Genomic DNA, 27,196 nt, shown 5'->3' on the forward strand with positions numbered 1-27,196 from the left:
AAAGGCAGTTTTCATTTAGATTCTCTTTTATTAATCATACAGCCTGACCCAAAAAAACGCTATTTTCCCATGGTGCCGATAAAAAAATCATAATAAACGAATGATAAAAAACAATTCAGGAGAAAAGTAGATGTCTGATCCTCAGACCTACCCAATATGCATACCAAAATTTCATAAGAATCGTTTCGGAGGAGTTTAACTACAAACACCGCGACACGAAAATTAAATATATAATAGAATACTACTACTATAATAGTATATTCCTATATGTAACATAAACATAATTATGTAAAAATTTGGCTTTGACAGATCAACTATAAAAATATTCGGCCAATTTCAAGAGAGACTTCTCAAGATAAAGAATATTATGTTCGACTCAAACATGTTCTATAACTTTATAATAACTATCGTGAGACTGATGCATTATTAAATGATGTAACAGTTTACTCACGCGTATTTATCGGAGTAGCCCGACTAGTTTCGAACTCAGTTCGACTCGCGATCCCGCCGCGTCTGCTCATGATTAAGGACTCCGGTTGGGTCCGAAACTAGTTGGGCTACCCCGATAAATACGCGTGAGTAAACCGTTAAATCATTTAATAATGTTCTATAACGTACACAGCTAGTTTAAAACTACTTCAGTCAATCATAATACGCCGGACTGGTCAAAGCAAGCAATTTATTTTTGACAATGGCCATTCTTGTGGTGAACTCTGTCATATAAACGTCTTTTAAACTTTAATCTTTGAGAAATAAAAATCAGACAAGTGCGAGTTGGTGTTGATAAACTGAGGGTCAACTAGGGTACAAATAGGCTGAATGAAAACCAATCAACAATCAACCATGACAACCATAGCCGAAACGAAATGAACATTAGAGTTGAAAATTAAACAAAAACTTATAAAACCCACTTTCGTTATAGGCCTTTCAAAATAAGCCTGTTTTGTCCAAACAAAAATGTAATTAACTAAAAACTCGTAAAGCCAAGAAATACTGAATAGGTTTGTTAAAGACAATGATAATTATAAATAGTTTAAATAACTTTCACATAGAAATGACTACACGGATAGCCGAGTGGTCGACGTGTCGCGGTTTCGATAACCGCGTAGGAAAAGTATTTGTGTGATCTACAAATAGGGATGTCGACTGGGTATAAAAGGAAAAAATCTAATAAGTCCCTCAGTTAGATAATTGAAAAGTATGAGACACGTATTTTTTCCTTTTTCAGAAAAACTAGAATTGACAAAGATTAACTGCTATGAAGTTTAGGACAGGGCTTGTGACGTAACGATATGGTAAAATTTATACATAATCGTGACAATTTTTGGTCAATTTTTGTTTGCGGGACAAATAAAAAAATACGTATCCATTATTATACAGAAAACTACAAGACGGACACTGAAAAAAAAAAATTGTCGGCATCCCTATTCTTGTTTTAAGTCTGGGTGTCATGTGCATGTTACCATAATGATAATGAAATCCAAGCGGCAGAAGGATACATTTCTTAGTGCGGGAGTCGTTTAAAATGTAACACTCGTAAGTCGTAAAGAAGGACTTTTAAGCGGCTTTAGAAAAAGGAGGTTTTTTTCACTCTTGAAGCATTTTTTTTATTTTATTTAAGGGCCCGTAGGCAAGTGTTTTTAGAAATATTAACGAAAACATATAATGACTCCGGGGAAGTGCGAGTCCTATTCGTGATACTGATGGAGCGTCAGTATCCTTGAACAGATTGTCTAAAATTTTGTGGAAAACTTAAAAAACTTGAATTAAAATTAATTTGACAAACAATGCTTTAATAAAAAAGGAAATTAAGTACTCATAATATGACATTGAAGACATATAAAAAATAAAGCAAATAAATAGTGTTTTTTTTTAATAAGACGCCAAAATACGATCAATACGGTTCGACATTATTTTCCTAGAAATGTTATAAAGTGAAACGAAAAAAAAAACGTTCAAGTACGGTTCATCTTGCGATGAGGGCGGTTCCGTATAAAGTGGCTACTGAAAAAGAAATTTGAAACAATCATTTTGACACCTATCAAATTGATAACCGTTACAATCATTGCTTAATTTTTCCTATATATTTTACGCTAACTTAAAAGGTAATTTTGTGTTCTTGCAACATAATGTTCTGTAAGTAAAGAATAGATTTTTCAAGAGTATACAGGCAAACTGTATCGTTTGTACCTAGTAACATACCTTTTGTGCTAATAATAATAAATAAAGAAAAATGATACGTCGTCAATCTAAAAGTATGTCAGCCTCTTTCAAGACTTTTTCGAATAGGCTGGAACGCCCTCAAAAAACCTTTTTCTTATTGATAATTTGTAGGCAGCAACAACAAACAAATTACTAAGAAAAAACTAATCATATTAAGCAAAACATATTTTCATGTTTATTAGACCTTTTTCCAGACCTAATTAGTCTCCGTCTATTATTTTCTCAGTGCGGTGTTTTTGATTCTCCACCAGTCCGCTATCGTGGGCCGAAGTGATCGGTCGCCTTCGCGCGCTATTTTAAGCGGGAAACTCGAATTGCGTATTTGAAAATTCGAACGTAAAAAAAACTATTGTTTTTTTTTTAAGTGATACATGTTGTGCAGTGGTTCTATTTGTGCTTTTTTAAATTTTATGGTATGTATTAAATATTTCAATTTTGTTTTTAATTTTTTTATAAGTAATTTTAAGTGCAATGAAAGTTTTACAATCACGGTTTTTACGTTCGCAATTAAGGTTCGTTATTTTATGAGTACTGAATGTTATTGGATGTTAGAAAAAAAAATTATAACAGGAAATATAATAAATAAGATGTTTGACTAAAATGTTCCATATTCCCGACAGGAAGAGATTTAAAATGTTTTTATTAAATTAAATCTATAAAAACGTAGGGGTTAATAACGTCACTTGTCGGTGAAAAGTGAAATGATAAGTGACGTCACACGAAAGTTCCACTCAGTGACTGCCCCTTAGAAAATAGATTCCGATATTTTTTGGTAATTAAAAAAATAATAGCTTTGATTAAATCAAATAATCAATTGTAATATTTACATTGTAAACTTAAAATTAAATGTAATCTAACAAACACTGATTTACCTACTTACTTACCCAGCGATGCAGTAACTTATGCATGCATTTAATTTTGAAGACGTTGACCATAGTAGACTACAAAATAAAGTATTGAATATTACGCCTGTGTTAAAAAATAACAACTATAATTGGTTATTAAATGATGCAACGGCTTACTCACACGCATTTATCAGGATTTCTCGACTGGTTTTGGACCTGATGCCAGCTCGACTAGCGGCTCGCGATGTTTATGAACTCTGGTTGGGTCCGAAACTAGATGAATAATCTTGATAAATACGCGTGAGTAAATCATTGCATAATTTAGAAATAAATCATTCTCGCGACAGTTACTATAAAAACCTTAATTAAAATGGGTCGTCAACTTTTAGAAAAAAAAACCTCATATTTCAAACCAGCAATGTACAAGCCACTGACAGTTCTGAACAAAGTGACGGGCAAAAGGACGACATGCATTTTCCTAACCTCAATACCCGCATACAAATTGAAGCACAACAACTCTATCTAGGGAGTTAGAAAATTGCGTTTACTTTGATTTACATCCACCGTTGTCCGTATTCATATTTTTCCAGTAAAGTTCGACCTACTTCACGGCTTCCGATTAGGCTGAAGTTTTTTTCATGCATGCGTGTTTTGTGTGATAATGCAATATGGTAATGACATAGAGCTGGCCAGGGCCCCAATTCTACCATTTGCAATAGCCGATGAATAAATGGGAATTGGATTGACGTGACACTATTCGTATTCCTAAGTTTTTTGCTTACACAATAATTGGAAATTCAGTACGGGGCTTATACGGGGCTTACTCAACAATTTGAATTTTCAATTATTGCGATGAATTTGGGCCCTGTAATGATAACTTAGGGTAGAAAAAGATGGGAAATGTTACACCGACAAGAGCCCAGTACTTAAATTTTGTTGATGATGATTATGCCTATGCTGGAGCTGGAAGGTGGCCCAAGGAACTCCGATATGTTAACATAACCTCTTAGACTTTAGAGTTTAAGCCAGTTTGATTTGTTTTTCCGACTGCTTTCATGCCAAAGAGAGATAGCAAGATATGAAGCATGTTGAAAAAAGAAAACTGCTATATCTACCTCTACTTGATTTTTTTCATTTAATTTTATTTAAATGTTGTAAATAATAGTGTTTTTAATAATGCACTACAGTTTAATTTGTATTAACACGTAACAATCTTTGGTAATACATAATGTAGGTACTTATCAATGCTAATTAATTATAACATAAAAATAAAGTTTGATAATACATGCTTATCAATAATTATTCATCGGCATTAACACTGAGGGTGTCTAACAAACTGGCTAAAACTGAAAAAATGTTTAGGTTACGAATTTATTTGCCCAGCTGTGGGACATTAATGGTCTGCTACCATCTCTTCTAACGGGGTAACCTCAAGGTTATAAACCCGACCCTTTTAAAATACGTACAAATCCGACCCAGGGAAAGCCCTTGTTGAGAACATCATCATCGGCCTAGCCTTTTCCCAACTATGTTGAGGTTGGTTAGTCCCCTGGTTTCAGTTGAGTCACCAGTGTTTTACAAGGAGCGACTGACTACCTGTAACGACTGTCAAAGATGCAGGAATAACAGCCGTAACCCACAATTTAACTTGCCTTCCGAAACACGGAGGAACTCGTTATGACAAAGATGGCTCCTTGTTGAGAACTGAAAACTCAAATGCTATGGGGCATCTACGAGGCGCCATCTTTCCTAACCCCACTATTAATGTATTCTACGATCTTTCCACCCGTCACTATTAATCTGGATTATGTAAATTAATGTAATAGTTGATAGTCAAACGTAGATAATTTAATTGCACTGCTGTCATTCGTAATTACGAATGATATTTTGAATGATATATGTACATTTGAATAGTAATGATTTGACGCTTGTGTACGGAGAAGCTTTGGATAATAATTTCTGTCTTTTGATACAATGTAGATCACGTGACATAAAAAACCGGGTGTGTGAGTCGGATTTGCGTACGAAGGGTTCCGTACCGCTGTATAAAATTGTAATTTTTATTCTTATTAATTACTAGCTGTTGCCCGCGACTTTGTCTGCGTGATTTTCAAGATGTGAACAACTATGATAATAACGATCATCGCAAAAATGTAATGCAATATTGAAAATGAAACACTTCTTTTTACATTTTAAGCTTGCTTTTTTTTTCTAAATTATAATGAATCTTGAGCGGCCCAAAGACTATCAAATGATTAAATCAAACACATTTCATCATTTACGATACTATCCTGGTGTCAAATATTTCACAGCTGTTTTAATGACTTTTTCTTATTTAATCCCAAAAAGAGGGGTTTATAACTTTGACATATCTGCCTGCCTGCCTGTCTGTCTGTCTGTGACATCATAGCTTCCGAACGAATTGTACAATTTTTATTTAAACGTAAATTTTGTGCGAATTCGTCAAATCGATTTGTCAAACATGTCTTAACGAACACCGTTAAGACATGTTTGACAAATCGAGCCGTTTAAAAATGGGGGGGGGGGGATGCAAGTATGAAACAGAAGGTATAACTCAGTCTTAGCACTTCTGCTAAAAATGTTTTACTTTCGAGGGTTTCCATTTTCTAATTGGGTGGGTTATGATTTTCGAGCACGTCTGTTCTTTGGCCGGCCTACACCTGAAATTGCTAACAATTTCAGGACGCTTTAGACGGATTATGATAGTGATTATGAGGTATCATAAAATTATTATTGTACTGTAACCAAAGAGGTAAACCAGAACCATATTACTGAGGCCCCGGTGTCCGTACGTCTGTCTGTCACCTGGCTGTTTCTCAGGAACAGTGATAGCCAGACAGTTGTTATTTTCACACACGATGTTTTCTGACGATATAAATAAGATGTCAAATTATTTTTGTGGACGGAGCTGGTGAAGTGAGAGTCGGGCTCGGTAACTGTGGATATTACATAGTGTCATAAGATATAAGATTTTGCAAAATTGCGCCCAGATAAACGCTTTCCTGAAACACGTTATGTTTGATTGTCCTCTTAATATTAAAACTGATCTTCCTCACAAACATTTGGAATATTTCCAAAATAAAAAAGTTGGTAAACGTGATATCTTGGCCCCCTGGTGTTTTGATCATAATTTGCCTTTAAATTGCTGATAAATAAATAGCGTGAAAAAAAATATATCAGCCACCCCTTTTTTTAAATTGACAATGACAAAAATCTAAAGTATAGGATATGTCCAATTTGTGATGTTACGACAAAGCAAAATATGAACATAAAAGTGACTTCATGTGCATGAGTTCTATTGACTGTACCAATTTACAAAGAAAAATTACGTATTTTATTCGTTAACATACCTGACGATCATTGAAGTAAAATACCGTCATCCCTACTGCATAAATGGAACTTAAATAAAGACTACATGAGGTTGGTTATGAGGTTACGCTGTCGATTCCGACAGCCACAATGAATTTTCCAGACATTGTGTGACGGATGTAAGTGCTGATAGCTACACGCTATTATCAGCCTTATTGGAGAAATTTCCAAAAATATGTTTCTAATCCTCGTCGGCTTAGCTTTGGGATCTCAGAAACTCATTCAGTCTCGTTCCTTCCCCTGTTTTTACCAGGCTACGAAAGAAGAAAATTTTAAATAAGTAGAGATTACAATAAATTGTTAAAGGAATCTTTGGAAGGGCCACGTGTGCGGTCTCTGTAATGGCGGATGTAGACCAATCAAATCGTTAAAATATTGAAAAATCCCAGTTATCAGTAGACATTGTTCTATCAATAGATACATAATGTCAAAAACCGTCTAGCGTACGCTCTTCTTTATTGATAGCTTGGGTCTTATAGATCTTTCACATTGCATACCTATTATGAAGTTTTTATGCAAGTTTTCTGGGCTTTTCTAAATATTAGAATTCTAAATATCTATACATATAATAAAATTGTAGAAAAGTGAAAACTGTACATTGAATATTTTTAAAAAAGAATAATTGCAGGGTGGTCTACTAACGATTCCGATGCCGAAAATATGATTTTTAGAATTTTTGTCTGTTTGTCTGTTTGTCTGTTTGTCTGTTTGTCTGTATGTATGTCCGGAAAGATCTCGGAAAGTACTGGATAGATTTGATTCATATTTTCAGAGAATATCAACAAGAGGTCCGGTCAACATACTTTTTACTTATTATCTCGCTTTTCGATACAGGGGGTGAGCAGGAGCCTTTTATATCTATACACAAATATCAAATTATCTCATAAACTACGGAATATATTTCGTTCAAATTTTGCATGAACCTTATCGTACACATGATACAACAAATATACAAAAACCATAACGCTACTATGCAGGGGGCATGAGCAGTAAAGTTTTAAATTTTTGGACTCACCCGTAACATCGTGTAATACAATTATGAGGTGTATTTTCATCCCATTGAGTAGTAGGCAGCACGGTCATCAATTTACTCCAAAAACATCACGCTATTTATCTTAAGACTTTTGGCAGAGCAATAATATATTTTTTCGAAAGTAAATCATTTTCACAAAATCAGTCATTTTATTCTCTTTCAAGTCTAATGTAGACCTAGCGCGACAATAATTAAAATAAAAGAAACATAAACTATTAATACTTTTATTATTATTCTTTTGATACAAATGTTACTTCGTAATCGGTACATTCTTGAAACAAAGGAACTTAAATTATTTTTATTTTTATTGGTTTACTAAAATTACTCAAGTTCAAATGTGGAATGCCGTAATATGATTTTGTGTTTATTTACGATAGGTGTATATACCTATGTTTTTAGCTCGGTAATGTTGGCGATGCTACTTCAAGATAAAAGAATTCGTAGTGACACTCAACCCAAAGTTGCATGTAGTTCACATTGATCTCATCTATAATTATGCATAACAATAAATTACTGAACGACACAGTTAATTATATTACCTTGGTTCATCTGTAACAACTAGCAACAAAAATATAAATTTTCAAACAAAAAAAGCCTTTCAAACAATGAAATAATGTTTTCTTAAATTTGCAACATTACATAGACCAAAAATATTTCGGATATTTAGAATTCTAATATTTAGAAAAGCCCAGAAAACTTGCATAAAAACTTCATAATAGGTATGCAATGTGAAAGATCTATAAGACCCAAGCTATCAATGAAGAAGAGCGTACGCTAGACGGTTTTTGACATTATGTATCTATTGATAGAACAATGTCTACTGATAACTGGGATTTTTCAATATTTTAACGATTTGATTGGTCTACATCCGCCATTACAGAGACCGCACACGTGGCCCTTCCAAAGATTCCTTTAACAATTTATTGTAATCTCTACTTATTTAAAATTTTCTTCTTTCGTAGCCTGGTAAAAACAGGGGAAGGAACGAGACTGAATGAGTTTCTGAGATCCCAAAGCTAAGCCGACGAGGATTAGAAACATATTTTTGGAAATTTCTCCAATAAGGCTGATAATAGCGTGTAGCTATCAGCACTTACATCCGTCACACAATGTCTGGAAAATTCATTGTGGCTGTCGGAATCGACAGCGTAACCTCATAACCAACCTCATGTAGTCTTTATTTAAGTTCCATTTATGCAGTAGGGATGACGGTATTTTACTTCAATGATCGTCAGGTATGTTAACGAATAAAATACGTAATTTTTCTTTGTAAATTGGTACAGTCAATAGAACTCATGCACATGAAGTCACTTTTATGTTCATATTTTGCTTTGTCGTAACATCACAAATTGGACATATCCTATACTTTAGATTTTTGTCATTGTCAATTTAAAAAAAGGGGTGGCTGATATATTTTTTTTCACGCTATTTATTTATCAGCAATTTAAAGGCAAATTATGATCAAAACACCAGGGGGCCAAGATATCACGTTTACCAACTTTTTTATTTTGGAAATATTCCAAATGTTTGTGAGGAAGATCAGTTTTAATATTAAGAGGACAATCAAACATAACGTGTTTCAGGAAAGCGTTTATCTGGGCGCAATTTTGCAAAATCTTATATCTTATGACACTATGTAATATCCACAGTTACCGAGCCCGACTCTCACTTCACCAGCTCCGTCCACAAAAATAATTTGACATCTTATTTATATCGTCAGAAAACATCGTGTGTGAAAATAACAACTGTCTGGCTATCACTGTTCCTGAGAAACAGCCAGGTGACAGACAGACGTACGGACACCGGGGCCTCAGTAATATGGTTCTGGTTTACCTCTTTGGTTACAGTACAATAATAATTTTATGATACCTCATAATCACTATCATAATCCGTCTAAAGCGTCCTGAAATTGTTAGCAATTTCAGGTGTAGGCCGGCCAAAGAATAGACGTGCTCGAAAATCATAACCCACCCAATTAGAAAATGGAAACCCTCGAAAGTAAAACATTTTTAGCAGAAGTGCTAAGACTGAGTTATACCTTCTGTTTCATACTTGCATCCCCCCCCCCCATTTTTAAACGGCTCGATTTGTCAAACATGTCTTAACGGTGTTCGTTAAGACATGTTTGACAAATCGATTTGACGAATTCGCACAAAATTTACGTTTAAATAAAAATTGTACAATTCGTTCGGAAGCTATGATGTCACAGACAGACAGACAGGCAGGCAGGCAGATATGTCAAAGTTATAAACCCCTCTTTTTGGGATTAAATAAGAAAAAGTCATTAAAACAGCTGTGAAATATTTGACACCAGGATAGTATCGTAAATGATGAAATGTGTTTGATTTAATCATTTGATAGTCTTTGGGCCGCTCAAGATTCATTATAATTTAGAAAAAAAAAGCAAGCTTAAAATGTAAAAAGAAGTGTTTCATTTTCAATATTGCATTACATTTTTGCGATGATCGTTATTATCATAGTTGTTCACATCTTGAAAATCACGCAGACAAAGTCGCGGGCAACAGCTAGTCCGAAATATTTTTGGTCTATGTAATGTTGCAAATTTAAGAAAACATTATTTCATTGTTTGAAAGGCTTTTTTTGTTTGAAAATTTATATTTTTGTTGCTAGTTGTTACAGATGAACCAAGGTAATATAATTAACTGTGTCGTTCAGTAATTTATTGTTATGCATAATTATAGATGAGATCAATGTGAACTACATGCAACTTTGGGTTGAGTGTCACTACGAATTCTTTTATCTTGAAGTAGCATCGCCAACATTACCGAGCTAAAAACATAGGTATATACACCTATCGTAAATAAACACAAAATCATATTACGGCATTCCACATTTGAACTTGAGTAATTTTAGTAAACCAATAAAAATAAAAATAATTTAAGTTCCTTTGTTTCAAGAATGTACCGATTACGAAGTAACATTTGTATCAAAAGAATAATAATAAAAGTATTAATAGTTTATGTTTCTTTTATTTTAATTATTGTCGCGCTAGGTCTACATTAGACTTGAAAGAGAATAAAATGACTGATTTTGTGAAAATGATTTACTTTCGAAAAAATATATTATTGCTCTGCCAAAAGTCTTAAGATAAATAGCGTGATGTTTTTGGAGTAAATTGATGACCGTGCTGCCTACTACTCAATGGGATGAAAATACACCTCATAATTGTATTACACGATGTTACGGGTGAGTCCAAAAATTTAAAACTTTACTGCTCATGCCCCCTGCATAGTAGCGTTATGGTTTTTGTATATTTGTTGTATCATGTGTACGATAAGGTTCATGCAAAATTTGAACGAAATATATTCCGTAGTTTATGAGATAATTTGATATTTGTGTATAGATATAAAAGGCTCCTGCTCACCCCCTGTATCGAAAAGCGAGATAATAAGTAAAAAGTATGTTGACCGGACCTCTTGTTGATATTCTCTGAAAATATGAATCAAATCTATCCAGTACTTTCCGAGATCTTTCCGGACATACATACAGACAAACAGACAAACAGACAAACAGACAAACAGACAAACAGACAAAAATTCTAAAAATCATATTTTCGGCATCGGAATCGTTAGTAGACCACCCTGCAATTATTCTTTTTTAAAAATATTCAATGTACAGTTTTCACTTTTCTACAATTTTATTATATGTATAGATAGATTACTAGCGGTTCCCGTGGATATGCAAGCGTAGTTTCGCTGTAAAACAGAATCCTGTCTTTTAAAGCATTACAAACAAATTTACACTCACATTGATAATCTAAAAAGTGGGAATTAACAACCTGGAATGTCACATTGTTGGGCAAAAGCCTTCCGTATCTTATGCACTCCATCCTCTAACGCTCTCTCACGTCAAGATCTCGCTGCACACCAGCGAGATCTATTTTCGGCTACTTGCTTCCAGCTCCTGCCAGCCTTTCCTTTGTGTACTGGACCCTAAGAATATAAGTGTGTCAATTAAACCAAAACCAAACTGATAACCAAAATAATATGAAATAAATAATAAAAATAAAAGTACAAAATGCATCTAATACAATGGATTTAAAGTTATAGAAGATAAAAATCAATCAAAGATTTTGAAAGTCTTGGAAACCAATTTATTCAGAGAACTCCAAGAAATCGCGGAATGACAGAAATTTGAAACATGGGAATCGTAAATAGTAAGGATTTCATATCTAGGAGAAAAGTGGATGAAGCAACAAGCAATTCCAGGAGGAGCAATGATGGGCATGTGTATCAGGCTAACTTATTGTCTATGCATATCAGAATTATCAGAAAATTACATATTAAAACAGTTGCTGGAATTTAGACCTGCAACTATGTGCATAATAATTCAATCTTTGAAACCCTAATTCACATAAATACTTAGACCTTTGTTTAGTCCTAGCTACCGCATTAGGTTAAGTAACCTGTAATGGTAGATTAGTGTAATAATTAAATAAATAAGTAACATAAAGAATAAATTAACAATACTCGAGAGTTCTGCCAAATTAATATGCCTAATAAAGAATTCGTTTGGGCCCTAAAAAGGGACACTTCTTCTCTTTGTTGGCATGAAAACAATTTGATTTGCTATCAATACTCAATACGTTTATTGCATTCCACAATGTGAACTTAGGTGGTAGGTACACAAGATACATTAGTTTTGGAGCATTGTCGGCCCAGTCGGGCATAACAAAATAAGAATTTGGAGGAGGGATATTAATAACATTTTCAGTTTTACAATAAATAATAATATAGGTAAAGTATTTCTACAATTCTTATCTACATTTGGTTTTGGTATCAAGTCCAACGTTTATAATTTTTATAGGTATAACCCAGCATAGGGTTCCAGTTTCTATGGCAAGGTAAAAATAGCGGTGGTACAAAATTCTAAGATTTAGACTGGCCTGTTGGCCTAGTGGCTCAGACTGCTATACCAGAGGTCATTTCAATTCCGACTGTGGGTTTCGATGAGTGGATTTTGATCAATAAAAAATTATCAATCCTTTCAGCTTATCCCTTAGCGGAAATGACTTGATGATTTTCAAATATAGAAAACGCTTGGCTGAATAGACTACTCAACCTTATGTGACTCTTTAGAACCAAATATTATTTCCATACATTTGAATATTTTCAATTGACGCAAACCATCGCAGAAGCTTCATAAAGTTTTTGACTGTGGGGCAAAAAGGATACAAATAAAACGCACCAGCTGTTACCAGCAAAGATTCCTGTTTAAGTGGAGTGTAGAGTTAGCCTTGACCTCCTATTGCCAACCTTACAAACCTTTAGCGCAGTTAAAAAGTAGCCTAAGTCCTTTTTCAGCACTATCTGTGTACCAAATGTCATATTAATCGGCTCAGTAGTTTTGGCGTGAAAGCGAGACGGACAGACGCAGATACTTTCGCATTTATAATATTGGTACCTATCTATGGATTACATAATACTAAGTGATGGGAATTTTATTTTTTATATCGATCGATCCAATAATACACTTACCCGTTGAGTTATTGACTGATTGAAGACTGAGAGAACATTTTAAATATTTGAATCGTACGTTATTTTTAGACGTTAAAACTGCCGTGACTTAATACGATGTATGCTTCTTGAGTTAGACTTTTGATTAGAGTTTCTTCGCATTTGATACCAATTGTGTATTTGACAAAAAAGTTATTATTCCGTACATATTTTTTTTTTATTTTATTTTTATTTATTTTATTTTTATTTATTTTATTTTTTTAGTTTATCAAATCAATAAAATACGAATATACAACGTATGGCTGATAAGTCACGTGTCGGTAAAAGTGTACCTACTGACGAGTCACGAGTAGACACGAGATATTTTCTTTTTATTTTCGTATGGAAGTGGGGCTAATAACGTCACTTGTCGGTAAAAGCGTACTGATAAGTGACGTCACAAGATATTTTTTAAAAGTTGTAATACAAAAAATACGTTTTTTAATCTATCTGACGTCGCGTTCGAGATAGATTTTAAATCAAATTTTAATACCTAGTTCAATTATAATGAAATGAAGTTAATTAGGCTTAAACACAACAAACCACTTCTCCTATTGTTGTTCAGCTGCTATTAATTTCTAATGAAACCCGCATCAGCCTTGTAGGTACCTGAGTTTTAGATTAATTTATTTAAACTTTCATGTACAATTGGCAAACTTCAGGTACATAAGGCGGAATTGTATTGATGTGTTCTGTTTTTTTAACCGACTTCAAAAAAAGGAGGTGGTTCTCAATTCGACTGTATTTTTTTTTAATGTTTGTTACATCGTAACTTGCGATTGGGTGAACCGATTTTCATGATTTTTTTTTATTTGAAAGCTTGTGCTTCCCGTGTGGTCCCATTATCACCATTTCATTTGAAGTCGTTTTTTTTTGTGAAAATTGTTGATTATTTCAAGTTAGTTTCTTCATTAGCAATTAATTTTCTTACTTCACTGACCCGTTCCTAGAAATCTTGGAAGATTGTTTCAATCGTAGAAAAGAGGCGTTACCTCTCCGTGTATTACGTCGTTTCGCTTCCACAACACAATAATCTTTTTTCAGAGTGAGTTGAGTAAGTTTCAGTTTTTCAGTTAAGTCCAAGTTACTGTTTAGAGATATTTTGAACTTTTTGGAATTTAGTTATACTGCTCTAATAACTTCCATAATTATTTGAAAAATCGTTAATTTTTAGCTTATACTTTGGAAAATTAATAACATTGATTTTTTTAACTGTGTTATTTGTAATATTTGATGACGGATTCTTCATCGGAGTCCTTCATCATGAGCTGATGCGGCTGGTCGTGAGTCCAACTGGCGACCCTGCCATCGCAAATAAATTACAAACTACTAATTAATCAACAATAATACCATCTCCAATTTCTCAGATTTCCAAGGTCTCAAGTTCTAGGTCAGTTTGATTTAAAGTTTCAAACTATTGTTAACTAGTTGAGTACCGCGGTTTGACCCGTCACTATCAATCCTATTGGCTCCATAGTTCCTCTGTAAATAGAATAATTATATTACGAGATATTGTCCTTGAAATTTCAGGATTTAAGTTTATATTAGGGTTCCGTACTATTTGATTAAAACGAATTTTCTCCTCCGACGATTTACCATAATTTTCGGACGTATGGCAGTACAGCCATTATATTATATTTGATCAACCACAGATCCTCGCCAAAGAATCCAAATTCCTACCTAGGATGTTTCGCAAGGCTAATGAGATTAAAAAACACCCTAATTTGAATAGAGAAGATGGCTGGAGGATATCACCGACTTGGGACCCAATAATACAAAAACTCGAGGCTCAACCCAAGAGCAGCGCTGCAAGACATCACGACACAGTGAGCTCATACTGCGTAGATCGGACCACAAATAATTAATTAAAATATGAAGGTAGAACAAGCAACATCTTCTGTTAAGACGATCACCATCTCAGTCTGCCCGTGACCATGATACCTGCAAAGGTTTCGAAATGTCGGGAACTAAAATCAAATATTAAACCGCGATAAAATCCGTAAAAGTAGTTTCATATCAATTTGTCTTATAATTTATTGAATAAATTCACTTAAAAATTTGAATGACAAAGTATTGTTTTAGATCGCAGACCATTCATTGATACTAAAATATCTACTTTTTAATCAATCCAGAAATAAAATCTTTTCAAAGATTTAATTTGTCTGTATAAATTAAAAGTCTAAATCTTAACTAGACTGTAAGGGTTATCACAAAGTCACTTAACTTTATCGTCCGGAATTAATAGACGACATTATTTTGTCGTTATCTCTTCAAAATTTACAAGTTTATAACAAAACTAGCTTTTTGCCCGCGGCTTCGCCCGCGTCGAGGTCGGTTATATCGCGTTTCCAAGAGAACTCTTAAGAACTATCCTATGTTCTTTCTCAAAGTCAACTCTATCTCTGTACCAAATTTCATTAAACTCAGTCCAGTGATTTAGACGTGAAAGCTTAACAGACAGACAGAGTTACTATATCAGTACGGAAGTAGGGATTATCATACGCTTCCAGCCCTAGTGGAACTTTTTCATTTCTGCACTACTGTTCTTAATATTTTCTCACTAACTTTCTTCTATGTATTAAAAGCTTAAAAATTAAAGTTTAAAGAAACTCTCTCAAGTAATGGTACGAACTAGGAATATATAAACTTAGTCTACTATATTATTAAGTTTCACCTATATCCATGTTTGTTATCAAAGCTTGCAAGTGAAATATGACACTTATCCTACAATCAAATTGAGCTGAAATTTTGCATGCATGTTTGTAGTCCACCTAGAAAGCGAGAGGGGAATACGGTTGCATACTGTTGCCAACGAGTGGACTGTATTTGTTGGTTGGTCCGTTGGGTTCGGACCGAGCACTGGCGGGATACAAAGAAGCAGGGGTTCAACGCAGTAAAAGAAATTGTGCAGTACTTACATAGTTCCTTATTGTCCCCAGTATTTCTAGGCTTCCTAGTCTTCCTAGTCTTCCAAGGTTCCTTTCCGGATGCTCACTGGATGTGGAATGCCTAACCGCCGGTAGGGCCCTCTATTTATAGTGACTGCCGACCAATCACGGGGGCGCGTATTTGGCGCCAGCCAATCATGGCGTGCCGCGTTCCCGCGCTGGCCGGCAAGAAACCCTTCCAGAGGCTTATCCCGGCAGTTAGGCGTCCCTTACAAATGTTCTAGACCTTTTACCCTATTTAACCCTATCCTTATACCTTTATTTACATAAAATAATGTCTTAAAATAAAGATAATTGCAAAAACCCGCACCTTAATCATGACAACAACATGGTGCTGCCCCCTGTGACAGAATCGGTAACTAAAAAGTGAATTTTATGTAGGTACTTTTAAAACTAATCTACGTGCGTCGCCACCTACCGAGAGTTAGTTACAACAAATTCTAAATAATTGCGGGTACTTATAAAACAACTCCTATCAATAATTGTTTCTAAATAAAACCTATTTCTAGGTTTTTCAGGGTTAAATAGTATATGGACAACACTTAGGTAACTAAATCTTAGTTCTTAACCATAGTCTAAGTCCCTAGCACACATCATATAGTCCTAAGCATTTGCAAACAAACCTTAACATAACATAAACAATGTTTCAATATATACCTACGTACACCTATAACTGATTGCAAACGTAAACAAACTCATTAACTTTAAGAAACTTGAAACGTTATTCAAACAAAAACTATAACATACTTAATTTAGGTGTACGTAGTTGTCATCGTCGCTAACATTCTCCCCCGCGGTGCGTAGCACGCCGTCCTCTGGATGCGACGATGCTGCTGCAGGCACGAGCACGACGACCCTTCTGGTTGGCCGGCGCAGCACTCCTCCTGATGTCCGCACGTCCAGTACTCTCGTTCTTCCATCTGGCCCGGGGTAGACTTTGATAACTTCACCTCGAGGCCACGAGTTGCGGGGTAGCGCGGCGTCGACTATCAATACGACGTCGCCTTCTTTGGGGTCGACGGTTGTTCGCCCGTCGATTTTCCGCGGCATGAGGAGCGGCAGGTACTCTTTCACCCACCGTCTCCAAAAGTGGTCGGCGAGCCTTTGCGCTGTTCTCCAGGTTGCTTTGCCGACCAGCTCGGTGTCCTCGAACTCTCCCGGCGCCATTGCTCCGCACGATCTCCCCAGCAGGAAGTGATTTGGGGTCAAACTTTCTGCATCGTTGGGGTCCATGCTGACTGGGGTGAGAGGTCTAGAGTTCACGATGTGTTCGACCTCAGTCATCAGCGTGTGGAGCACCTCTTCTGGTGGGCTCCTTTCGTTGAGCACCACCGCCAACGCCGTCTTCACGGTGCGCACGAGCCTCTCCCAGGCGCCTCCCATGCTTGGGCTGCCCGGAGGAATAAACTTCCACTTGATTCCCTTTTCAAGTGCGGCCGCCTCCAATTCTTTGTTCGCCCCGACGTAGTTCGTGCCATTGTCGCTGAACAACGTTCTTGGGGTCCCTCTTCTTGCCGCCATCCGTCGCAGGGCCATAATCATGGAGCTGGCACTGAGAGATGGCGCCAACTCCAGGTGAACAGCCCTGGTGGTGAGCCAGGTGAACAATGCCACCCAACGCTTCTCGACTCTTCTGCCGATCGTTACTTGCATCGGCCCGAAATAGTCGACTGCCGTACAAGTGAACGGGAACTGATGATGTTGCAGCCACTCGCTCGGCAGGTCGCCCGCCGGCGGTATGGCGGGTGTACTCTTCCTTAGTTTGCACCATTGGCAGCCGTGTGCTACTGCCTTCAATGTTGCCCTTAAACCGAGAATCCAATACTTCTGTCGGACCTCGTTCATCACGGTCGCTGTGTTACCGTGTAGAAACTTCTCATGATAGCTTCTTATGATAAGTTGCGCGATTCTCTGCCTTCCGTCCAAGATGACAGGGTTCATTTTTTTTACTCCTCCGTCGCGAAACTTCATAGTTCTACTTCGTAGCTTTATGATTCCTTCGTCAACGATGTACACGTCTATTTTCTTCAATTTACTTGCATTTTCAAGGGGAGTTCTTGCGCTTGAATTAATTTCTTTAACTTCTCTTGAAATTTTCTTTGCTTCGACGGTTGACGAGAAACTTTGAAGATAATCATCCACGTTATGTTTTCTTCTTATTGCCTTCACAGCTTCAGGGTGCGTGATCTTGAAGTCTTCTGCGTTCCTATTCATCACGTATATAGCTGTCGCAGGTGATGACGCTGCTCCAAATATAATCGACGACATCCTGTACTCTTCCGGTTTGCCTGTTCCTCTGCTTCCTCTCCAGAGGAACCTTAAACAATCCCGGTCATCTTCCTTAACTTTGACACGAAGAAACATGTCTTGTATGTCAGCCATGACTGCCACTGGGCCTTCTCTAAAGCGCAGTAGCACCCCAAATAGCGACTGCAGCAAGTCAGGTCCTGCTAGCAATGCGTCGTTGAGGCTTCTTCCTTCATACTTGGCTGCTGCGTCGAAAACAATTCTTGGCTTCCTCTTGACCGGGTGTATGACGGCGAAGTGAGGTAAGTAGAATGTTTTCCCCTTAGTGGTGGTTACGGGGGCCTTCTCTGCGTAACCATTTTCTATTAAAGTCTGGATCTGCTTCTCATAATATTCCTTGATATCTTCTTCACGATCCAGCTTCTTCTCTATGTTGACCAGGCGACGAAACGCTTGATTGTAGTTGTTGGGTAGGGTCTCGCCTTCCTTCTTCCACAAGAGGCCTGCTTCGAATTGACCGCTTGGTAATCGCTTCGTTGTTTTCTCTAAGGTTTCCAATGCTCTTCTATCGCTGTCGTTTGATGGCAGTCGATTTTGAATCCCCAGAGACTCTAACTGAAAATGTTCCCGGACGACTTCTTCAATGTCTTCGCATTCTGACGTTGCCCTGCCGTAGTGCGTGAAGTTGACTTCGGCGTTCGATCCGGTTTCACACCCATGTAGCACCCACCCTAAGTGTGTGAGTGAGGCTACGGGTTCAGTTGGCTTGCCCTTCTTCAGTCTTCTTGTGACTATGAGTCCCCAATTGTCTTGCCCAATCAACAACTTCGGTCGCTCTGCGTTGTAGAGCAACTGCCTTTCAATTGCCTTCAAGTGTAGGCAATGCTTTACAGTGCTCCTGTTGACCCTTTGTTCAGATAGCTTCAGATCGTCGATGGTTCTAACAGTGATAGTCTTCTTATCCCTTCTGTGAACCCCCTTAATCTTCAAGTTGATCTTCTGTGAGCTATCTTTCCTCATGACCTTCCCGCCGACGGTTTCGATTGTGAGTGCTTCGCGACTTCCTGCAGCTCCAATCTTCTCGGCTATCGACGCGTCTAAGAGAGTGACGGTCGACCCTTCGTCCAACAACGCGAGCACACGAACTTGTCCCTTCGGCCCGGCACCGGAACAATCTTCAAATATGCTCTGTCTTCATCCTTATTGTTGTGGACTGAGGCGACTTTCTCTTCCGATGCGCCTTCCTTGCTGCTTGACTTCTGTACTTCTGGCTTTTCCGAGTGTAAGATAGTGTGATGCCATCTTCGACACTTCCTGCAGACAGGCGCTTTACAGTTGCTTCTTAAGTGCTTGAAGCGAAGACACTTGAAACAAATCTTCGCTTTCTTGATGATGTCCCATTTCTTATCAATCGACGCTTCTTTGAACTTCTTGCACTCTGTTGCAAAATGTTCCTCTTCACAAACGGGACACGACTTGTTAAACTTCTTATCTTGAGACTCTTCTTGTACAGTGTGTACAGGTCTTCTTGAACTCTTCTTATCAGATGGAACTTCAGGTGGGGCAAAGTCCCCACACATGTCGGCTTCAATATCCAGGAATTCTTCAATGAGTAAAAGTTCCTGAATGTCTTCATCTCTCCGACCCCTATGATAGGCGAACCAACGAAACTTCATGGTAGGTGGCATCTTGTCTACAATAGCCTTCAATGTTTCAGGCGAGCTGAGGTACTGAGGTTTCTTCAATGCCTTGATTGTCTCGATGGCGTTCTTGACTCGACTTGCAAACACGCAGATCTCGCCAGGACTTTCGCTTACTTTCGACAAGTTCTTCAGTTTTTCCAACTCAGCTAAAGCCAGTGCACCAGGTCTTCCAAATCTTGATTCCAATCCCTTGATTACTTCATGTGGCTTCTCAGCGGTAAACAGTAAACTCTGAACTGCTTCTTTCGCTTTCCCCTGTATGGCTCTTCTGAGGCGAGCCAGGTTCTGTGCGGCGCTGAAGGAGGCAGCCGTATCTTCATACGTCCTTCTGAACGCCAACCATTCTTCACAGGCTCCATTGAAGTAAGGGAGTTCGATGTACTTCGGCGCGATGACGTCACGCGAATTCCTGGACAGCTTGCCTATTGCTTCTGCCAGCTTCTGAATGTCGCTCTTCTTATCTTGTGACTCGACCGGCCTCTGTTCCTTGCTTGACCCGGCGCTGGTTTGGATGAACCACTGTTCCACTTCATGAGTTCGCTCGTATATTTCTTCACCAGCTCCATCTTCATCTTCCGACTCAGCGGCAACAAGCTCTAGTTGTGCTTGCGCCACCCTTAGTCGTGCTTCCGCCATTTCTTGCTCCCGTAACGCCACAGTCAATCTTGCTTGCGCTTCTGCTCTCTTCCTATGCGAAGAGCGAGCAGACATTGTGTCCCTGTCCCGGGCCGGGTTCCCAGGATCAGGCTGCTGCAGAGTCCCTTCTCTCGACGACGTCCTGATTCCAACGCTTCGATTTGGATTCTGTAGCGTAGTATGACTGCTTCCTTGACGTGCGGGCTTTGAATCTTCACCCTCTTTCGCGGCGGCGTGTGTCAGGAGGGCGGGGCGCACCGCCTCTGCTGACGTCGATTCCCTCCTGGTAGCGTCCTTGGACTGGGGTACGGGGGCCCGGCTTCCTTTCGGACTTGTTGTCGGCGTCCTCTTCGTGAGGGTCGACCTACTTGCGATACTCGTAGCGGCGGAGCTTGCAGTATCGCTCGGAGTGTGCATACTCCAGTCCGACGACGAACTATTTCCTGCAGTCTTAGACTGCGTCGAACCCGATCTTGTAGTTGGCATCTTCGTATTGTAACCCAATCCGGCTCGACAAAGGACCAAAAATGTTGCCAACGAGTGGACTGTATTTGTTGGTTGGTCCGTTGGGTTCGGACCGAGCACTGGCGGGATACAAAGAAGCAGGGGTTCAACGCAGTAAAAGAAATTGTGCAGTACTTACATAGTTCTTTATTGTCCCCAGTATTTCTAGGCTTCCTAGTCTTCCTAGTCTTCCAAGGTTCCTTTCCGGATGCTCACTGGATGTGGAATGCCTAACCGCCGGTAGGGCCCTCTATTTATAGTGACTGCCGACCAATCACGGGGGCGCGTATTTGGCGCCAGCCAATCATGGCGTGCCGCGTTCCCGCGCTGGCCGGCAAGAAACCCTTCCAGAGGCTTATCCCGGCAGTTAGGCGTCCCTTACAAATGTTCTAGACCTTTTACCCTATTTAACCCTATCCTTATACCTTTATTTACATAAAATAATGTCTTAAAATAAAGATAATTGCAAAAACCCGCACCTTAATCATGACAACAACATGGTGCTGCCCCCTGTGACAGAATCGGTAACTAAAAAGTGAATTTTATGTAGGTACTTTTAAAACTAATCTACGTGCGTCGCCACCTACCGAGAGTTAGTTACAACAAATTCTAAATAATTGCGGGTACTTATGAAACAACTCCTATCAATAATTGTTTCTAAATAAAACCTATTTCTAGGTTTTTCAGGGTTAAATAGTATATGGACAACACTTAGGTAACTAAATCTTAGTTCTTAACCATAGTCTAAGTCCCTAGCACACATCATATAGTCCTAAGCATTTGCAAACAAACCTTAACATAACATAAACAATGTTTCAATATATACCTACGTACACCTATAACTGATTGCAAACGTAAACAAACTCATTAACTTTAAGAAACTTGAAACGTTATTCAAACAAAAACTATAACATACTTAATTTAGGTGTACGTAGTTGTCATCGTCGCTAACACATACAGTGGAGTTTTCTTGGACTTTGCGCGAGATAGAGAACCGTGAAAGTATTTGGGAGAGTAATGGCTACGAAAAATTAGCTTACTGTGTAGCAGTGCAATATTACGATAACACTAGGATATTATTATCAATATCATACACGATATTAAAAATCCGCTTATCTGACAGATGATGGCTATTAATTTTTATCCCGATTTTATATTCCTGTAGGATCTGTTTCGATTTGTAGCGGGCATGCTGATAACAGCTAGTATTGTATAACTGAGCAGCGAGACATCAGGAAAGGCTATTCATTTTAACAAGTCATCACAACGAATTCGCGTTCAGTTGTAGCAGGACCAGATCAGGCAGCACGGATAGCCGAGTGATTGAGATTACCACACTAAACTCAGTATGTGCGGCGTGGCGCGGGTTAGTTCCCCGCGTATGACAAGCATCATGGTCCCGTTGGATGCAGGTGGCAACGAACCGGTCGCGCTGGAGAAATTATGGAGAGGCCTATGTCCAGCAGTGGACTGCTATAGGCTGAGATGATGATGACGAATGCTTGTTCTCAGTCTGGGTTTCTTTCCGCCGGTGTCTTGAATGTGTACAAAGTGCGCGTGTCGTTCGGACAAAATAAATGTCCCAAAACTTTACTCCCAAACAAGACTGTCACCGCTTGCTCAATACTAAGGCTAGGACTTCCCAACACTGCTGGGTCAATTCATTACACATTATCCAATTGATCATACAATACCTCCTTGTAGTCAAACTATTTACACTACCATCTCTGTTCAAATGCCAAGCGTGACTTTATTGATTTCTCAAACCGAATCTATTCTTAATTGAACACCTACACTAATGATGACAATTAACAACATACCAGTATCGACATAGAGACTACTAACATTAAAAACGCAAAAGTTTGTATGTATGGATGTTTGTGACCATGATACCTGCAAGGGTGTCGAAACGTCGGGAACTAAAATCTAAAATTAAACCGCGACATAATCCGTCGCGTAAAAATCCGAAAAAGTAGTTTCATTTCAATGTTTGTTACTGTTTCACACAAAAACCAGTAAACAGATTTAGACGTACGACGTACACAGATTGCTTATAACCTAGTCTTAGAAACCAGAAGTGAGGACAGGTTTTTAAAAAGAAAGCCAGGTTATGTCACAAACAATTTAACCAAATCATTAGAAAGATAACTTAAAGTTAATACATCAAACTCTAATTACTGCAAAGGAATATGAATGGTAATTATCGAAATAAAAATACGTTGAATAAATACAACGAAGGTCACGGAGATGTTCCAGCGAAGCCAGCTGACAGCGAAGAGAGAGCGTTGCTAAGGGCGCTCCATCTTTTATAGCGGACTGCTTGTCAAATCCCAGGTTCAAAAGAGGTTTCACTAAGGATCTCACTTTGAAAAGGAGGTTTCGTTACTAGATTAAAAAATAGGATAGTTTATATTCAGATGTTATGTAACCGTGGGATCATTTTCTGTTTTAGCAATAGTTAGTATTAACTAACTGGGTATCATGAACGACGGTGTTTTACTATTTGTTTGAATAGAACGGTAAAAACCATATACGTTACTCACATACACATAAAATAAAGTTACTTATACCTAACTAGCTGTTGCTCGCGACTTCGTCCGCGTGGTTAGAAAATATAAGTTATGATTTATATCTACCCTGTTTTTACCATATTTTCCATTGTATCTTCGCTCCTTTTAGTCGCAGATGATGGTTTATAGCCTTAAACCTTCTTCGATTAATGGTCTATTGAACACGAAAATAATTTTTCAATTTGAACCAGTAGTTCCTGAGATTAGCGCGTTCAAACAAACAAACTCTTCAGCTTTATATATTAGTATAGATAAGTTATACGTACTTATACTAAGTATAAAATTAATTAAATAATCACTGAAAATCAGAAAATCAAAATCAAAAGTCATTTATTCAAATGAGGCTACTAAGCACTTTTTGAAGGTCAGATTACATTGAACGGTACCCAAACTGAAAATGGAATAATCCTTATATATTAGAAAACATTATTTTAACACTGTAAGGTGCTGACGTTGGGAACGAAGCGTAAATAACGCTAAGAAAAAACGTACTCCCCCCGATGACGTCATCGACTTGTGCACATAAGAGCAAAAGAGACAGGGATACGGCACGTGATTTGCCATCTCTTTTATGAATAAGGTGGATATAAAGTACGTTTTAAATCTAAATTGCATTTCGAGAAAGAGTAGTACACTATATCCCGGTCTAAAATATGTGGAACATCCATCATAGACGACCAAAACTTCAAATGAAAATGAAATTTTCAGGAATGCTTTCAACTTAACGTGGAGGGGATTATTTCAAACCCTTTTAATTATGTTTCGTTTGAAACGTGGCTTATTTCTATAGACTTTGGGTATTAAATATTTCTATTAGAATACGCAGATCACATAAGCCTATTTTTTTTAAACCTAACCTTCTTAAAATGAAATTTTCACAGATTAATGTAAAAACATGACATAATAGAACAACTAATAATGAAAATTATGGTTAAGCAACGGTTGCTTGGTTATACCCTTAAACCTGACGGTGACTATTATTCTCGGACTTTTTGGCCCGAACCCCAAATGTCGCGATTACAATAAGTAGTGCTGCAGTTAATTGCCATCCAAACTTTTTTTTTGAACCACTCCCGGTTTAAAAAAAAACACGTCTTTGACTAATATAATCCTTGCTCGCGAGGGATTACACAGACATTTAAATCACATGCACAAACACACCCAGACTCAGAACAAGCAAGTCTGATTTTCCGAGTCCAAAACCTCAAACGATATTTCCATTTTCCATGACAATGGCACGTGTTCAAAGCTCACGCTTTATAAACTAGTTCTCCGAATATTTTCGATGAAAACATGTTTTATCGACATTTTTTCCAACAAATATGTACATTTATAACCACATAACTACCTGAAAATGTATTTTCATTTCCGCTAGAGTGGTTTCGAAGTTTTATTTCCTATATTCCAACTATTTATCTTACTGAAAGATGGCAATTCTTAGGGTTCCGTACCTAAAATGTAAAAGGTCCTTACTATTGGTATTTGTTAATAAATAATATATATAATAAATAAATAATGACGAGTGGCGTACGCACTGGTTTCAAGGTGTCGCTATCTCTGAGGTCCCGGGTTCGATCCCCGGTCGGGTCAATGTAAAAATTCACATTTCTACATTGTCTCGGGTCTGGGTGTTTGTGGTACCTTCGTTGTATTTGAATTCCATAACACAAGTGCTTTAGCAACTAACTTTGGGTTCAGAACAATGTATGTGATGTTGTCCGCATTTATTTATTTATTTATTTAATAAAGTCTTAACAGAAACACATTATCCACTTACATACATACATCACACGTACACGGCATATATACCCTTTTTTTCTAATAACCATCCTTCACTTTGTTCCCACTAATTTCTGAAATGGCTGGACATAATAAGGAGTAAGTCAGGCTATTTTTATTTTAGAAAATTCCACGCTAACGAAGACGCGAGTAATTTAAAACATTATACATTTTTTTAATCATCCTGACGGGGTATTAATATTTTTATTCAAATTTAATATCTCCTCTATTTCTACCAGGGACCGGACAACCCCACTTTAGAGTTAAGCCGTTTGACAGGGTAACCCGTACACGGGGTAACTCATATCGCAGTGTTACCTTTTGTTCGAGTTACATCCTCGAAACCCAGCGAAATGGTTAACACCTTCATTATGGTAACCACGTGAAGGGGTTAACCCCTTCAATAACTTAACCCTTTGAAGTGGTTACCTTCACGAAAGGCTTTTATTCGTGTTACCCTGAATTACCCACTAAACTTGAGCTGCATACTTGCACCCTAGCGGCCCCTCATTGCTTTACTAAGACTACAGCTTATTTTCTTCTATCGCCGACGCGTCGCGCCGCGACTCGCGCCTCTCGGACAAACTACCTACGCGCGAAACGTCATATAGGTAACTAGCTGTTGCCCGCGACTTCGTCCGCGTGGTTAGAAGATTTAAGTTAGGAATTTTTGAACGAAAGCCCTCGAAGATTAATATTTTTCCCCGTATTTGCCACATTTTCCATTAAATCTTCGCTCCTATTAGTTGCAGCGTAATTTTATATACCTAGCCTAAAACCTTCCTCGATTATTGGTCTATTGAACACAAAATGAGATCAAATTTTTTAGATGAAATTATTTATAATAATTTAAAAAAAAATCGAATACAAGTTTTTTTTTTCATTTTTTGAGAAGATTTGACGGGTGAATTTTCGATTGAAAATTAGAGTGTTTTTTTATATTAATTCAAAATAAGGTGAAAAAATAAATATTTTTAATCAAATAAATTACAGCGTATTTGGGACACAAAAAAGTAAGTTTTCACCAAATTTCGTTACAAAAATAAATTTTTGTAAAAGATGAAAATAAAAAACCACAATCTTGGTTTTTTAGATTTTTCACATAAATTTTGAGGTTATGTGAAAAAAATGTAAACACAAAAGTTTTAGATCTTTTTCTTTTAGAACTTTGCCATTTGACTTTTTCGATACGAATTTTAGTTTTGCCGGAAATCGATAAAAACCGTTTTTTACTCTTCAAACGTCACTCCCACCCCCTTCCCGACCTCAGATCACCCGTAAATTATTTTTCCTTTCATTTTTATAATATTCCCCTCCTTTTCTAATGGGTTTCATCCTCCTTTTTTTTTTTTTGGTTTTAAAAATTATCGACCCTGGTCTACAAGTATAGACACGAAAAATATATATCACAACGTTTGAAAAGTGCCACAAGCAAAATTAAACTGTAAGATCATATCCACAATGATTTTTATTCCATGTTTACAAGTCGCTCGGTAAATGCAACAATGGCGCCGCTGGGCGGTAAGATGTCACGTGCGCTCGTGGTTATACTATTTTCAAACTAATGTCTATGATAAAGAGTGCATATTGCATTGTCTTAGGTTGGAGTGGGTTACCCTGTTACAGTGTTACAGGGTAGTGAAAGGGTAACCTGTTCGGAACAGGGTTACAGTAATCCGTTCGAAGGTGTAACATATGTCATAGGGTTTTTTCTTGAAGCGCTTAAAAAAACCCCTTCAAAAACCCTTTCAATGAGTATCCGGCCGGTCCCTGATTTCTACAACAATATAATGTACTAAGAT

General features: G+C 37.6%; 1 protein-coding gene and 1 pseudogene across 1 annotated transcript in view; one reads left to right on the forward strand and one right to left on the reverse strand.

Moving 5' to 3' along the window:
- Positions 1–2,376: 2,376 nt before the first annotated feature.
- The window catches only part of LOC113494073 (orexin receptor type 1-like), a 111,871-nt gene continuing 87,051 nt past the window's right edge, over positions 2,377–27,196 (forward strand). Inside the window, exon 1 of the mRNA XM_026872211.1 lies at positions 2,377–2,636. The gene's annotated coding sequence lies outside the window, so the exon portion shown is untranslated. The remainder of the gene's footprint in view (positions 2,637–27,196) is intronic.
- LOC113493875 lies at positions 16,688–21,027 on the reverse strand (annotated as a pseudogene).

The sequence above is a fragment of the Trichoplusia ni genome, chromosome 5 (genome assembly GCF_003590095.1).
Source record: "Trichoplusia ni isolate ovarian cell line Hi5 chromosome 5, tn1, whole genome shotgun sequence".
In the NCBI taxonomy this organism is placed as follows: Eukaryota; Metazoa; Arthropoda; class Insecta; order Lepidoptera; family Noctuidae; genus Trichoplusia; species Trichoplusia ni.